Source organism: Megalobrama amblycephala, linkage group LG9, assembly GCF_018812025.1.
Source record: "Megalobrama amblycephala isolate DHTTF-2021 linkage group LG9, ASM1881202v1, whole genome shotgun sequence".
Lineage (NCBI taxonomy): Eukaryota > Metazoa > Chordata > Actinopteri > Cypriniformes > Xenocyprididae > Megalobrama > Megalobrama amblycephala.
The window spans coordinates 10,487,510-10,505,961 of NC_063052.1; the positions used below are offsets into that span (position 1 = coordinate 10,487,510).

General features: G+C 37.4%; 1 protein-coding gene across 19 annotated transcripts in view; it reads right to left on the reverse strand.

The window, feature by feature from the left end:
* adgrb2 (adhesion G protein-coupled receptor B2) overlaps positions 1 to 18,452 on the reverse strand; it is a 350,264-nt gene that overhangs the window by 315,742 nt on the left and 16,070 nt on the right. The gene's annotated exons all lie outside the window — the stretch shown is intronic.

Below are 18,452 nucleotides of genomic sequence, written 5' to 3' on the forward strand. Positions count from 1 at the left end.
CAACATAAAATTGAATTGTTTTGAGTAGGGTTGTGGGATGTTGCCTTAAGAACGAACAAGTTACAATAGAGTCAAGCAAATTCTGGACGATATCCAGAGCAATTGCTGATGGCTGCCACCTGTCCAGCACCTTTCTCATCTGTCCGCTCCTCTTTAAACAAAACAAAGCCCCCCAACGTTTGAATGGCAGCTTTAAAAAACAGAACCTTTGTAGATGAATGGAGCAGTGAGGGAATTGGCCTGCCAACCAGGCTCCTGCATTCATCAATCTTATCCACGCAGGAAATCAAACAGATGATGCACAATATTAGGCATCAGAAACCCCAGCTCTCAAAGCAACACATTTCTGCTTTACAAACAGACGGCCCATTGTAAATGGATTCATTAACTGCACATAACACCACCTGACACAATGTTACAACTAATATAAATGACAATGATATACAGCAGGAAGTCTCCTTAAATGTTCTGCAGTTACGGTGCATTATTACAGACTCCAGATGTGACATATGAGGATGGAATATGTTTGGGCAGGAAAACAGAACATGAAATTAGGTATCAATCTTGTTGCCGTTCTTCACTACAAATATTTGAAGTTTTCAACATTTGAATTCCAGGAAAATAATAATCCAGGAAAAATATTTATTCACTGCACTAACCAAAGCTCAAGCATTATCCTGCACATTCTATGACCTTGGAGTGAGGATATCTCTAGGATGAAAGAGTCTGCTTCAAAAATGAAGAGGATTCCAGGAGTGATGGTGTTAAACAAACTGTCAAGCTCAACACTACCACTGCATGCTAAGAAGGTTGTCAAGGCAATTCACAGCTGCTAAACGGAGTATTAGCTTTTCAATTCAGACTAATCAGCTTTACAGAGGTGATATCTGAGGTGTGAGGCCAATATTCCTGTAACATCCACTCTGTGGGAGTGTTTCTAAACAAATTCAAGAGCTCACCCAATGATGCAAATGATAAACTGCGTACTTTGAGAATTGAATGCAATCAATGAACAATGCAAATATGGTGGGTAGCGGTCTTGTGTCGCAATGTCTTTTGGAATGACTGCCATCAAATAAGTGCAGATCAGAGTTATCTTTTATGCTTTACGCTGCCATAGATCCTTCTCCTGAGAGCACGGATAAATCTGATGCGCCTCACAAACCGCTGTCTAATGGCTCTTTCTGGTCTTTTTCTCATCCTCGAAGTCTTTTATTCCTGTCGTGGTATTAAGCTACTCCCAGATAAAAGCCTGCCGAAGAGTGGATCAATACCTATATTCTCCAAGTTTGCTTTGAAAATCGGACACTCTCCGATAGTTTTCATCTGCCCCCGGAGTGTTAGCCATGCAAATTTGCTGTGAAAAAAGCACCTTAAATCAATAAGAGCCAGACTTCTACTATTCATAAGCAGGGACTCATGAATATCAAGGGAAAAGGAGGACTGAAATAGTGAAGTGATTCAAAAGCAATATAATTTCTGGTGAAACTGAATGAATAATGAATATGTGAACTTAAAAATGCATTGTTTTGTTAACAGTTGAATCAATATGTCATATTCCAATGCATAAATCTTGACAAACTTTAGGCTTAGATGTTATTTCCCCAGAGACTTTGTTAAATGAGTATTATGGTTAGGGTCAGTATAACCGGCTACAGTTTGAGAATGAATGACTTTAATCAACAAGTCTAAATAATGCAGTTGCACCATCACTAGTGTCAGTACTGAGCACTGTGTGAGGAAATAACATCTACATAACCTGCAGCTCTGAACTCAAACCATGAACTAATTCTAATGAAGTAAATAACTGAATGATTATGTCATCACAGTTTATGACCTTATTTGAATTATGACTACAGAGGAATTGCAAATTTACGGTAATCATATATTCTTGATATAATACCCACTGTGTGACAAGTGAAGTATAGAGTTTAGCCTCCAGCAGCTATCACAACTTTAACAAAGTTTTGCACTGCATTCCAAATCAAAAGAGCACACATTTATAATCCCAGCAGCAGTTTGCATTTAATAATTTAAAGGAACAGTTTGTCCAAAAATAAAAATTATTTACTCATATCATTACAAATCCTTTAGTCTTACGTTCTTCTGAAAAAAATGGAAACTTTCAATTCAACAGCAGTTCATAGCAATTCTATAATTATTTTAGTTTTCGTTTCCCACGGGAAAATCATCATACAGGTTTAAAATGACAGAGGTGAATAATTAATTTTTACAATTATTATTTTAGGATACACTTTATTTTAAGATGACCATGTTACAGTGTAATTATACATGTAGGGAATGAGTAACAATAATTAACTACATGTGTTTACTATAAGGTTAAGGTTAGGATTACGGTGTAGTTTATGGTTAGTTGCGTGTAATTATGCACAATTTTTAGTCTTTACTAGTAACTACATGTAACATGTGTAACAAATACACTGTAAAATAAAGTGTTACCTTATTTTAATAACAATTCAGCCCAATCAGCATGCATGATCCAATGATCAGATTACTGATACTTTTTTTCTTCAGTTTTTCCCAAGCTCTGCTTCAAGTGCGATAAATAGTTAAGAGATGCTGGGACCATTCAAATATTGGGAACGAGTCATTAAAAAGCAGAGCCAGTGTATTCAGACGTCTGGCACCAATGAATAAGGTATGCGTTGTCAATCACTAAAATCACAAATTGTGTCATCTCTCTCTCTCTCTCCTGTGGTTTCAGCCCTACTTTTCTGTTTCGTGTGATTCCAATTCCCGGCTTTAAATAGCATTTTTCTGCATGACTGAGCGAGACAGATATCCTTCTTGACATATGACAAAGATGTCATCCAGAACTAATTTCTACAGCACAATGTATAATGTTTAAAAGAGATTTTGTTGGATATTGACTGAAAATTGATGTTTTGGGTGTTGGTCTCATGAATAACACACACACAGCATTTCTTTCTCTTGTGGAAAAGGGAGGCTAATCCTGTCTCATCTTAGACTGCCATTCATACAGTTAAACTGGTGCATAGCCAGGGCAGAAAGTTTGTTTGAATGGTAACAGAATAACTGCAAGTGATTGGCCTTCAACCACTACTGTAAATGAGAGTCATCAGATCAATTAATTCTTGTTCGATATGATATTACATCTGACACTTTACATTATGGCCTATAAAATAAAATTCACTGAATGACTATCATTTTGAATGTCATTCAATGTGCTAATTTTTGCACTTAGCAATTTTGATCCTTAACAGACATTTAGAATGGATTGAGAGATTTTTATTTTGCAGTTTGAATAAATTATTTCACAGGGTCAACTGTTAACTTCTGGTGCAATACACTTCAACTAGGGCTGGACGATTATGGCCTAAAATCAAAACCTCGATTAACTGAACATTTTACCTCGATTACGATTAATGAACGATTTTTTTTTTATTATTATTATTATTTTTTTTTTTTTTTGTCCTCATAGTTCACTGACAAGGTATTATGCACTGTAAATATGCTTAACTATTAAAGGTGGGATATTTTTTCCTATTGAAAGAGAAATCTGACATAACAGCTCACTCTCAGCAGTTATTTTATCTATGGTTCGTAACATTTCTTACAGATTTCTGCTCGTTGTAAATCAGATACAGATAAATTAGCACGGTACTAGTACTTAATAAGAGCGATTGCATGTGTGAATTAGTCATACCGTTTCTCTATTAATTGTGAAGCTGTGGGTTGTAAATAGTTCCTTCAAAAGTAGAAAAATATATGCTATAATAACTTTTGAGTTTCGAAGCTACTTTAGTGATAAATCAAAGGACAGTGCTGACAACTAGTTTCTGCTCCTCTCAGTGCACGCGATCTTCACGTTTTGTGCAGCTACTGTTTGTATGAATGTTCGTGCCACAATGCAGCTGCGCGAGTGCGGTAGCTCGATATAATAATACACATCCGATCGTCTAATCGCTTGAATGTCCAAACTGGCAAACCTTAAAACAACTGACACAATTTAGTGAAGATGCAAGGCTTAGCGCTTGCACGCCGTCTCCGTGTGTTGACTGGACAGGGCGGAATCACGTGGCTACACACGCGGTAGTATGTTTTTAAGGGGTAAGTATTAACAGGATTAAAAAAAATGAAATGACATGGGACATGTGAAATTGACATTGGTTAGAGGTTCTGAATTTTGGTTTCGATTACTTTTCGATTAAAGGTGCCCTAGAATCAAAAATTGAATTTACCTCGGCATAGTTGAATAACAAGAGTTCAGTACATGGAAATGACATACAGTGAGTCTCAAACACCATTGTTTCCTCCTTCTTATATAAATCTCATTTGTTTAAAAGACCTCCGAAGAACAGGCGAATCTCAACATAACACCGACTGTTACATAACAGTCGGGATCATTAATATGTACGCCCCCAATATTTGCATATGCCAGCCCATGTTCAAGGCATTACACAAGGGCAGCCAGTATTAATGTCTGGATCTGTGCACAGCTGAATCATCAGACTAGGTAAGCAAGCAAGAACAATAGCGAAAAATGGCAGATTGAGCAATAATAACTTGATCCATGATTACATGATATTTTTTGTGATATTTGTGAATAATTGTCTTTCTAAATGTTTCATTAGCATGTTGCTAATGTACTGTTAAATGTGGCTAAAGTTACCATTGATTCTTACTGTATTCATGGAGACAAGAGAGCCGTCGCTATTTTCATTTTTAAACACTTGCAGTGCTTCCCACAGGTTTGAAATATACTTAGGGTGGTAGCCGGGTGAAAAATCCTCCTATTACCCACGGCACAAAAATGGTCTACTACATATGACAAACAAATAATGTTTTTTTCATTATTTATTTTATTTTTTATTTTATTTTAATTGCATAGCATACTATTACATTTAATTACATACTAATATTATGCATTATTATGCATTGTAAATTATGCAAAATTACAGCATTTAAATGGTTCTCCTTTTCCTATGTTTTCTTTGCTGTCATATATTATCTCTCTCAATGGGACACAGATTTTACTAGTAAAATTTATATAATGAATAATATGTGTGTCAAATAATGTTCTTAGTCTTTTCTTCCTATGGGGGAGACTACAATAATTTACTATGAATTAAATTAAAATCAAATTAAATACAATTTATTGTGTAACCAAAATACCAATAATGCCCAAAAGAAAAAGAAAAAACTTAACGTGTGACTTTTAATTATAAACAAGCCCGAAATTCACCGGGACTCTTATTTTGAAATGTAGACATTGTAATAATTCATCAACTTCAGTTCATGAGCAATCGCTTGGCATAAATCTGCGCTTTTCATTGATTGAGAATCACTTTGAAGCAGTTTTGCGCGAGCCTGTAGAGCACGCAACAGCGCCCCCTTGTGACTTTGCAAAATGCAGCGCCCGTGGGAATGTCAACGGTAGTAAACAGTTGGTGGGATCAGGGAGCGCAGCCTGAATCAGGCAGTTAAAAAAAATTAATAAAAAAAATCTATGGGGTATTTTGAGCTGAAACTTCACAGACACATTCAGGGGACACCTTAGACTTATATTACATCTTGTAAAAACTGTTTCTAGGGCACTTTTAATTGTCCAGCCCTAACTTCAACAATCAGAAATTAAACTGCCAATATGTTCTTCACTATAATATCCAGTATTTAAAGCTAGACCATTTACTATACTCTAAAAATTATTTTAGAGTGTTCCTCAAGAGATTTCCAGATATCAATGGCTGTATTTGAGGCACAGAAAAGTCAAAACCTCATACCAAGTTCTGTCATGAAACTCTAGATGGTGTAGGCTGATAGGTCCTTAACTCAATTTGGTAGCTATCACATCGTTATCTACATAGCGCAGCTGATTGGTTGCTGTCGTATCAATGAGCTGCGACTCAACATTCAAATACCGGTAGTGTTTGCTTTTAGCAGTCTGCAGAACGCTTTCAGAAACCCTCCACCTTCCCCAGCTCCACCTGTATAGATCTGCTGCGGGGGTTATTTCATGTATGTTTTATGTGCAGCAGCAGCATATCTTACATGCTTACAGCAATGTCTGTGAATGTATTGGCAGTAGAAAGTCTCTGTACTTGCTCTGCAGCAGCAACAGCATAGCAGATCTATTCCGCCAAGACCAAGTACATCAACATTGCCATATCCATTACCATGCCAATCTCACAGAGAGTTGCCATGACAGAAATACAGATAAGTTGATAATTATTTTCATGTTATGGACGATAACCAATAATTGGCAGATATTAAAATTCTATACTATTGTTCAGTTATCACAATTAAATTTATACAGTTAAAAATAAAACACTAACAACCCAAAATCAATCATTTTAAATGCAGATATTTTCGATATCAAAATCTCTAATATCGGCTGAAAACCAATATGATACCGATATGTTGTAAATCCCAAGAAGTCATGCCATCCATGTTGCATTAAAGAACTTCACAAGGGTTTGCTCTTAAAAAAGAGCAAACAATCAACCAGCTTTTGCTTCATCCACACAAACTCGCATCCAACAGTGCAGAAATTATAATAGACAAGATAACACACTTTACCTGAGGGGTTGTGGCCAAACATGCCCCTGGTTGTTCATGTAATGGGCTCCAAAGTGGTTAACATCCTCTTTGTGCACTTCTGGTGCCATTAAGAGGTAATCTAGGTCACAGCCCCGAAGCCTGAGCCAAAACTCTAAAGCAAAAGACAGTCTATGGTTTACTGAGTCCATCTACAGAGGCAGTACAACATGGGATACTCCCTCATAACTAGCTACAGCACAAAGACTTCCTTTAATGGCATGTTACGATTGTTGCATGTCAGAATGCAATTTGACCCCAGTGAGATCTTGGGTAACAGCCCAGGGACTGCAACATCAACTTATGTCACACTGTGCGATACACATCTTAGCAGTCTGTGGTCACAACTGACAGTGTTGACTGAGCAGTCTAAGGTTGTTCTGACATCCTCATTGACACGTGAAATTGAAATAGTACTACAGAAATCCCAGCAAGCACTTGTGGTAATCCCTGCAAAGTTTTGCCTGGAAAACAGTGACAAATTAGTCTAAGGAGTTGTGACTGACTGAGTGGAAGATTGAAATTCTGAACTGCTTGTTCTTCAGGGAGAACATGAGGAAGTTGATATGATTATAACGCAAAGGGAAAGCTAACGGAGGTTAAATTTTACAGAGTAAAAGCAAATAATCAATAACTGTTGAGCATATCATACCAAATAATCTAAGACTGCTGATGTTACTCTACAACCAAACAAATCTTGACCACTTAAATTAGACAGTGAAATACAGGCAAAAGTCTAACGCCATGCACCCAGCTGAGGAAAAGTGCTGCAGTATTTAAAGAACAAAATTTGTGCAAAAGATGCAGAAAACTAGAAGAGAACTGCATAGCTGATGTTTTCTCTGCTCATAATAGCATTATCATAGCAATGACTGGAGGTGGGGAAGGTGTACTTTTTAATTTTCTCTCAAGTCTAGACATAAATCCATATGTAAAATAAGTCATCTGCAAATCCTGTTAAATCAAACCAAATGTAATAAAAGCGGACAGCGAGGCCAGCCTGACAAGCGTGAGTGCAGTTGCATAGACTCGAACTGACTCAAACTCAACTCAGAGAGCTTTTTTTGTACCACAAAAAGAGCTAATCATTGAGACGACTGCCACAGGCAAGCACTTCCAGCAAAGTGGATTTCTCTCAGCATCATCAAAAACAGCATTAAAGTCGAGACTCGAATAACATGCACAACCCTCAGTTAAGAGCCCGATTTAATTCAGCACAGGTCCAGAAGCCATTCTGCTCATGAATGTGGTGGCTCATTCAACATCTGCCTTTCTGCCGCCCAAGGGTGGATACTGAACTGCAGGTTAGACAACAAAACACATCCTCTCGTTTTAAGTACACGTGGTTGGGAGTTTAGAAATATTAAGGATGACATCTATTAAGAAACAGCAGTGGCAACGCAAAGAGATGTGAATCTAATAATGCACAGCTTTACAACACACTTGAACCAATGCTGAGATGAAGAACAGACCTCACCCATACTAGATCAGTCAATGCGGATCAATTAGGTTAAATGCTGGTATTGTTTAGCTGGCTGCATGTTACAGTTGGCGATACAAAATGCATCTAATGGAATCAATGTAATGAGCGAAGTTGGCTGCTTTTTTTCCCCCTAATCATACAAATTTTAGTTAATGCATCCAATTGGTAGAATACAAGGGGTGAGTCAGAACTGATGCATCTAACAGCTCATTGGCTGTTCTGTACTGTTTCATACATTCTGTTATGGATTCCATTTCAGAATACGGTTTTTATCATACAGTAAATGTACAAAATATAAGGAGATATTTTAAAACGTAAAATATCCTTAAAAAAAAAGAAAAAAAAGAAGCAACACTTAGACAGGAAATGTCAAATCTTATGGGAACGGTTGTAATAATAAAGGTACAGAAACTAATAATAATTAGTTACACTATCATTTTGTTAGACCAAAAGGTGCAAATACCAATAATATAACACCTTTGTGCCACATAAAAGTATTTGAGAATCAAGCATTGAATGAGTTTGGCGATGCAAATGTTTACAAATATCGACAAGAATAACATCTGTACAAATAAATTAATAAAAATATAATTTATGTAAGGCCAAACTACTGTACAACAATTAGACAGTGGGACTAAGCTGACGAAGCTGAAAGCCCATATCAATTTTCTAGTTGCACCAGCATGACCTCTAACAAAACTTAGTCGCACCAGCAGAATAAATGTTGCATTTTATGACCATAGAGTCCTGTCTTATCTAAATCTGATCTCATTAATTAACTTCAGTTAATTGATCACAAAGAGATGTGAATTTACATGCTCCTTTGACTGTGAATGACGATATGATTTCAATAATGATTTCACCAAGTAGAAAATGTTCATAGATCAACATGCTTGTCGATCCAGGAACATGGATCCGGGTCACATCACCACTGTAGCCCCTCCAGCTCGAACCTCCCATTCTAAGTGGGACTCGAACCCGGGTCCAATTGCATGGAGTCGGGCATGGTAACATGGAGGCAAAAGAACTCAGTTTCTAGCGTCAGTCGTTAGAGCACCTCTTGAGATCAGGGGAGTGAGGTTTACACGCACAACTCTTACTAGCCTAGATCTGTTACACGCATACGAGACCTCATGGACACAAAAACTGGGCTGCACGTTGGCAAAGTGTGTGGACATCAGCAGACATTGGGCACAATATATGAGCATTTAGTTTCATTCTAGTTTTATCTAAATTCTGATTGCATCTAGTACCTTCAGATATGTTTTATTCCATCAGAAGTCCCCTGTTTCGCATATTTCAAATTTCCCCCAATGCTCATCAACCCCATTTTTATATATTTCGTTTGATCTGCATGACATGACAGAATGCATTGTTCTTTACAAAAGATCAAAGGGTCAAGTTCTCGACTGAATACCATTCTCTACTACAATTTCATCATAAAAGTCCCTTATTTACTGTATTTCTACTCATAAAAATGCTTTGAGAAATTTTGCTGCTCTGAAGCAGAGAGAGATAAGTCTAATCATGCTCTCTGATATTACTCTGCCTTCAAGCTACCTGGACTACAGCCAGTCAATGATCACATCAAGTAGCACATTAAAAATGGCTGTCCTTATTTTAAAGAGGAGTGACTGGTCCCAGCCACCAGATATTATTAAACCAATTTGTCTTGTCCAGATCCTTATTCTTATTGCCAAAGATCTATTGCATTACATAAACTGTTGCTTGATCACAGGGGAGCCAGTCTGGGAAGAGGAATACGCATTAGAACGACTCTGGCATAATGCAGTGCAACCGACTTCCACAGAGGACTTTTCCCTGGAAGCAGTAGCTGTGCTCTTTACTTACACAATTTTAAAATTCTACCCATGTGAATTTGCCAAGCAATCCATCGATCAGCGACAGAAGACGGGGCAGGACAATGCTTGTCTGTGAGATGCCATTCTTAACAGCTTTGTGAAAATTCTTTGTTCTCCGGCCTAATGCTGGAGGCCATAATTAGTCAAGCCGCAGATGAGCCGAAGAACAGGCAGCGGGGCTGGAGAGACAGTCCTTGACGCCTGTATCGAGCCATTTCAATCCTTCAAGGGAAGTACGCCACACAGGCACATGGGAAAATGAAAGTCAGCATCTAAAAATATAACTCAAGCTGATGCCTTTGCTTTTCTCCCCATAAGCTGCTTCTCAAATAAAGATGTTTCATTTGTGTAGAAAGTAAGTAGGTGTTGAAGGTCAACGGTCACAATACCTTTAATGCAGAGACTGCTATAGAGCTACAAAACAGAGCTGACTTGCTATTCAAATCATCTATTAATCTAGAAAAAAATGATGGCAGAGGTAGAGAAGGAGGGAGGGAAAGTAAAGGAGAATATTGAAAGAGACTAAACCTACAGAAGCTTATAAATCAAATGTTTCCTTTGGGATCACAGCATAAGGACGGCCGTCGCACGAATACACAGTGATTTAATCCGCAGACGTAGTACTTTGGAACGGAATAGAAAGAAAAACACATATCCTTATCTGACTCGTCGTTCATTGAACATCTACCTCCCCTGAGAAGCCTTTGAGTCAGGAGCGACCAAAAGCCATTACGCAGTCACACTATAGCTAGATGAAAACAAGGCTTACCGCACCAGGCTTTTGATGACAGCACAAAGCCTGAAAATGTTTATATTCTAGTTTTTAGCAGACCTGTGTAGGAAGGAGCTGCGTTTGACTGCGTCTCACACGCAGAAGTTGAAAGTGCCAACAATGCCCACGCAAATTGATATCTGGATTTATTTTTCTCTTTCTTTATATATAAACACACTAGCTCTCGTTTATCAGATCATGTTCAAAATGAAATGCTAGCTTACTTGGTGAATACTACATAGTATACATTGACTGAGAAGTGAAATAGTAGGCATTGTAGCTATTATACCATGATAAACATTAAAGGGGACCTATTATGCCCCATTTCACAAGATGTAATACAAGTCTCTGGTGTCCCCAGAATGTGTCTGTGAAGTTTCAGCTCAAAATACCCCACAGATCATTTATTATAGTTTGTCAAAGTTGCCCCTATTTGGGTGTGAGCTTCGGTTGCTCAACAACAACAAAGCTGGAGAATCTCACGCAGCCAAAATGACGATTGTCAGTAACAGTGTTCAGCCTTACATTGTTCAAACCGGAGACGACACTGATGGAGAGACTCGGGAAGAAGTTACAACTTTTAGAATGCAACTGGACATTTCTGAATGGTTAGTGGATAAATTTATGAAGTTGCTGTAGGGTTGATTCAACTCATTAAATCAGAGGTCTTCAACCCTGCTCCTGGGGACCCACTATCTTGGAGAGTTTAGCTCCAACCCTAATCAAACACACCTGAAGCAGCTAATCACGCTCTTCAGGATGGCTTGAAACTACACATGTAGGTGTGCTGAAGCAGGTTGGAAATAAACTTTCCAGGACAGTGGGTCCCCAGACCTCTGCATTAAATTGACCCTCGTTTGTAAAGCAGTCCGGCTTAAAATGACGGCATGGCAACAACACTCTACTAAACAGCATGCATGTTGTCACATGGCCTTATAATTCATAGAAATTTGAATATTTTTTTAGAAAAATAAAAAAATAAATAGGTATAAAAGGTCCACTCCTAAACTTAATCATCAGTGGGGCATAACCAGATCGTACAAAAACGTACAAATGAAATTGTACTAATTGATACCAATTTGCTAAAACATAAAATAGTTACAAATTGCCATGAGAGTGTGTTGGATCTTTGCATTAGGCCTTGTGCATTAGTGTAAAAGCAGCATAAAAAACTTGCTTATCATCACCATTGCCGGGACTATTTTGCTTGTGTTCATCATGTGACCTTGTTCCATGCTACACAATCCCCACTTGGACACATTTCTCCCTTTCACCTTCCTACGCTTTGTTTATTACGCATTTTCAATAAAAGCCTAACCATGGCACTGCTAACCCTATTTTTCACTGTAATTTATAGTCACCAACTTGTGCTGAACTGGTTGGCAGCAGGCAGTAACAGGATGACGTGGCCGCCCTTGGGCGCCGAGTTACAGAAATTAATTGCATATGGATAAAAGTGTGCGTTACATAAATCCTTTATCAGCTAGGCATAATAATGGCAAAAAGGAGAGGTCTGACAGATGCCATCGCCACTGAGCTTCAAGCACTGCTTTTCAAGCGTGCATGTGCTGGTAGATTATTAACAACCATTTTCAAATCCTAATTAGGAAGCAAATGTGTCACAATATGGAAACAAAAGAAAACCCCTTGGGAAAAGCGCAGCCAGTTCAGAGGTCATAACCGATTTAATGAAGCCAAAGAGCTTTTAAGAGGTCAATGTTAAATTAAACTTATGTTTCAAACACATTTTTTTTTCTTAATAAATTGACAGTTCCAAAAATAAAAAGACCCGGCTCCATCAAAACTAGCCATACTTTTATATTAACTTAACTCATATGTCCTGTAAAAAACACAACATGCATTAATTATGCACATATTGCCATTTTCTGAACATGATTTAAAAAAGACAGAGATATATTTTCATTCCCAGGACCTCAATATGACATGCTGTATGAGTCTCCAAGGCATTTCAGGCTGCAAAGTTTCTGTGGCAGAGACTCATTAATAAACAGACAGATTAATAAACTATTTTGGACGTGCAATTAATATGCATGCCACAGGGGAGGTAGATGAGACTGAGTTTGTTCATTACATCACATACATATATTAACATAAAGCTTCCTGGGAGCCTGCCATCTACTACTCCTTGGTGAGCTGTTACCAGTGAAAAATCTGTCACTACAATAACACAACTTTTGCTGAATTAGTATTTCATAATCTCCAAGAATGTTGACCTATGCATAGAACAGACCTAAAATGTCCTTTTCAGTAATGCGAAGTACACACTGCAAGACTGAAGATCACCGTCCAGCCCAAATTTGTACTTTGTTACTTTCTGTAGTTACTGTAGTTACTTTCCAGAAAGTCATTCTTCTCATTCCAGCTCATACACATACATAATAGTTGATTTTATGTGGACACACACTAATGAGGAAGTTTGCCATCTTGCTCTGATTTTCACAGACTGGGACCAAAGGGAAAAGAATACAACAAAAAGTGTATGCGGATTGATTACAAGTTTGAAATTTGAAAACAGTTTGAAACTGGTTTGAAATCTGATTTGGTCTGAATGCAGTTTTTGAAATCTGGTTATTATATGTCTATAGCAAAGTCCCTTTAAGACAAGTCATTTCACTCGGCGGCCATCTTTGAAAAGCCTCTTGGGCAAGCTGTTTCAGTCATGCAAGTACAGCTTCAATCTCTTTGAATGAGGAAACATCACATTCTCTAAAGTTGTTCACCAAGCTTGCTTACAATTAAATTTCATATTTGAAATCAATAAAATCTGACAACAACTGTCTCATAGATTTTGTTTCTAAATGCTCAAATCATGACAAAAATTGGCATTTTTCAGGCTGGACCAGCCAATACGCATCTGCAGTCATAATCATGCGTCTCAGAACACTGACTGTTTCTATAGCAAACAGAGCTTCTAAAGGCAGCTGCAGTGACACAATGACTTTTCCAATTGCTGATTGGCTCTTTTATTTAGAAGGCGGGACTTACTCCACCATACTGCGCATAGTTCTTTCTCCCATTTGTAGTAATATGAGTGCACTTTGCATATCTAAAGTCTTTGACATTGGTCAGGGTAGCGCCATATTTAATTTTTGACAGGAATGAAAACGAGGCTGTGAGGGATAGAATTACAGTGTGTTTAATATATTGTACTGTTATTTAACAACATACCAATTTTTAAGCTGAGAAACATCTTTCTGGGGCAAAAAAAAAACTTTCAGTAGACGAAAAATTCCATAAACTAGTTTTGAAAGTTGTGACTTGTGGAAATTATGTGATCTAGGACCTTAACACAGTGTGTGCCATTGTAAAGACTGTACATCCATTCCTTACAGCCTCATTTACATTTGCATTAAATTCAATATGACAGCTAACCTGACTAAGGTCTATAGCGTCATGACCAGTGTTGGGCACGTTACTTTAAAAAAGTAATTAGTTATAGTTACTAGTTACTTCTCACAAATAGTAACGGAGTTAGTAACTGAGTTACATCATTATAAAAGTAACTAATTACCAGGGAAAGTAACTATTGCGTTACTTAAAAAAAATAAAAAAATAAAAATAAAAATATGCCAAATAAATTGAATGCCCCCAATATTACATATAAGTCTAAGAATAAATTATTCTTGATGCGACTCATGACTCATGATCCGCTCTTGCTCACGACATGAAATTTCTCTGCCTACTGTGTTGGTAGCCATTAAAGAAAACGTAGTTTCATATTTATGTTTAAATAGTCCTATGTTATGTTTTAAATCCATTTATTCGATTATGAAAAGTGAACAGCGTGAGTAAGATGCATCATAAGATGCGCAAATATATCGGGAGACATGGAGTGGGTCAGACATGATTTTAAACACTTCATTAAGTTTTGTTTTATAGAAAGCCTCTCTTTAAAGTGAATTTCGTTTTGTAAAAATTGTATCTTAATTTTAATCAATGTTTCATCAACCAATTGCTTGGATTTAATATATAACAAGCAAATATAGCAGACAATAAAATCATGACATGGAGGCGCGGGCGCGATCACTGGCGCGTGAACTGGAGCGCGTCTTATAGGCTAAATGAACCGAAACTCAGAGGCTGCTTGCCTCGCAGACATGAGAAATATATCTATAGAATGCTTGAAATATCTACTTTAACGAAAATGAAGTAATTAAACACGAAAAGAAAGAGGCTACTCTGATTATGTAGCCTAATCCGAATGAAATGTGCGTTATCTCTCTAGGCGCGTCCATATGAGCAGATGATCAGCAATGAGAATGAGCAATGTCAACTTCATCTTTGCAGCCGACACTGATTCAGAAAACATTACTTTATTAATAAACAATTAAAATGTCTCCTTGCTGTTTTTGTCACACTCATAATCATTACTTTTGCCGGTTCTTTATGGCAATTATGCGTGCCATTGAGTGCTATATAGCCTATATTATGTAAACGCTCCTTATTATGGTTTATTCTCTCCAGTATTTAAGAAATTAAATTAATATAAATGTGATTAGTCAACTAATAACTTAAATGAACAACTACTAGTCGACTAGAAAAAAACTCATTTCACATATTTTCGATCAAGCATCAAAAAGAGTATTCTGGTTTGAGCTCGCGCTTCGCGCGCATGCTCTGACAGACACACACACAGCACATCATACATTATTATCAGTTTGAAATTATATTTGTGTATGACTAACCGCAGCACACACCAGAGAAAAAAACTTTGCAGGTCCTATGGCTGAGAGAGAGCTTACTCGGATGAAAACCGCTTCAGTGAGCTCAATTATAGTAACGCTGCATTTTTTTTGTCAGTAACGCTAACGGCGTTGTAACGGGAGAAAAAGTAATTCGTTTGATTACTCGTTACTGAAAAACGTAACGGCGTTAGTAACGCGCGTTATTTATAACGCCGTTATTCCTATCACTGGTCATGACTGGCATGTGTTGGGCTCTGTCTACAATCTGGGGGTTTGGTTGCCACCTAGCTGGGGACAATAAAATGAAAAGACATTCAAATATAAAGAGGTCACAGTGGGCTAGATTTAAGACTCCACTCTCGGGATCTAGTCAGTCTAGTACATTTGGATAGCTTTGAGAGCTATGCAGTGAAACCCACATTTGGCCACAGCACCAGTGAGCACTAAGTGACCATGCCACAGGGATAGATCTGCTGATTGCACCTCTTCAATGCAAAAGCACTTCTTCTTACCCTGATGCATCGGTCTCATATTCCCAGCTTGATGATCTGATCATCATTACAGCTGCAGTGGAGGAAATCAAGGTAGGCAGGAACAAAAAGGGACATTGATTTGGTTGAGAATGAAGCAGAGAATGACTGACTAACAGCATACCCGAGTGGTGACATCATACTGAGAAGGTGGATATGAAGCTTTGAGCAGAAGCCATAAGTGTGGGAGATGATAACACTGTGCCTGCTGGGAGACACTTGATGAAGTTCACTTGTTGGCAATGTTTACTTATTAAACTATATAAACAAAAGACAAAAATAAAATTAAAGTGCAAAAAAAAAAAAACTTTAGAATGTCATAGGGAAAAATTAAAGATCAACCATTTAAAGAACCTTCAAAGAACTTCCAATATTGGAAAATCAAGACCAATGCTCAATGTTCATCTCGACTGACTCATGCAATGAAATCAGCCAATAATTGGCCATTTTTAGATTACTACATCAGCCATGTCTGTTTAACACAATTTTCACCAATGTTTCCATCAAGGAGTTTTTAAAATAGCAGTTTTAAATTCAAGTAAAAGGTCTGTGAACTTAAATAGACCTTATGCGGCAGGAAAAATTTGCACGCAGCCATGTTTAGAATTTTGTCTTTGAACTATGGCATTGCTGTCAAAGAATAATTAGCTGGTGAAGTGGATTTACTTATTGTAGAGTTAAAAAAAGTTATCATGAGAAATGTAATGTTTAAAGGTGCCATTGAATTGAAAATTGAATTTACCTCGGCATAGTTGAATAACAAGAGTTCAGTACATGGAAATGACATATGGTGAGACTCAAACTACATTGTTTCCTTATATAAATCTCATTTGCTTAAAAGACCTCTGAAGAACAGGCGAATCTCAACATAACACGACTGTTACGTATCAGTCGGGGTGTACGCCCCCAATATTTGCATATGCCAGCCCATGATCGAGGCATTACAAAGGGCAAAACGTCTGGATGTGCACAGCTGAATCATCAGACTAGGTAAGCAAGCAAGGACAACAGCGAAAAATGGCAGATGGAGCAATAATAACTGACATGATCCATAATAACATGTTATTTTTAGTGATATTTGTAAATTGTCTTTCTAAATGTTTCGTTAGCATGTTGCTAATGTACTGTTAAATGTGGTTAAAGTTACCATTGTTTCTTACTGTATTCACGGAGACAAGAATCGTCGCTGTTTTCATTTTTAAACACTTGCAGTCTGTATAATTCATAAACACAACTTCATTCTTTATAAATCTCTCCAACAGTGTAGCATTAGCCGTTAGCCACGGAGCATAGCCTCAAACTTATTCAGAATCAAATGTAAACATCCAAATAAACACTGTACTTATGCGATTAGACATGCTGCATGACTAACACTTTGTAAAGATCCATTTTGAGGGTTATATTAGCTGTGTAAACTTTGTTTATGCAGTGATAGAGTCGAGAGCTCGGGAGGGGGCAGAGAGCGCACGATTTAAAGGGCCCGCAGCATGAATCGGTACATTTCTAATTATAGGCAGTTAAAAAAATGTATTAAAAAAAATCTATGGGGTATTTTGAGCTGCAACTTCACAGACACATTCAGGGGACATTGTATTACATTACAGCTTGTAAAACTTATATTACAGCTTGTAAAAAAACGTTCGATGGCACCTTTAAAGCAGATGCCTTAACAAATATCAGCAGACCAGGAAGTTTTTAAAACAAGCAGTTTATTCTTAAATACGTAAGATTACAGTGGAAATACAAATCGGAAGTCAAAAGACAATGAAAAGGGGCAGGGCTACATAAGGTCTATAGACTTTCAATTCACTTTGCAACGTAACTTCTTTAATCGCACCTCAAATGTGAACTTTGACGCTGCTGTTTTTTTTATTATTCTTTTTTTTTAAATAAGGAAAAATGTAAAAATACCAGAAAAATGTGAATTTACATGCTTGACAAATCAGACAACTACTGTAGTCCTTACACAGAATCTGTTAGCAACCCTAATGTTTAAATATGTTATAGCAGAATTAAAAAAAAAAAATGGAAGACACTTCAAGTCATTTTGACCTTACAATACTGAAAAGCAAATGATTTTAAAAATGCTTAAAACTGCTTAAATCTCAAATTAATTCCTTACAGAATGGTGAATAATTAGCCTTCAGGCTGGCCAACAAACTGACATCACGACTAAACCACTCTACAGCAGGAGTCTTGTAATAATCAAGTTTTAACACAGCACTCTTCCTAATGAATTTTTTTTTTCCTAATCCTGTTCATATGAGCTCAATAAATTAAGTCGCTACACTGAGCATAACTATCTGTGCAAAAAGCAGTTTAGATCATTAGCATTGTGGTCTACCCACACACAATAATTGATCTCTGTGACAGAAGGTTTCACAGAAGGCTACAGCAGCGAATATGCATAAAAGACTCTTGGTTACAGCAGAAAGGAAGCTGAGACCTGTGCAATGTTGTTGAAGTTACTCTAGCCCATGTTGCTTGTCTGCAAACACGTTAGCATAATTGTCACAGGGC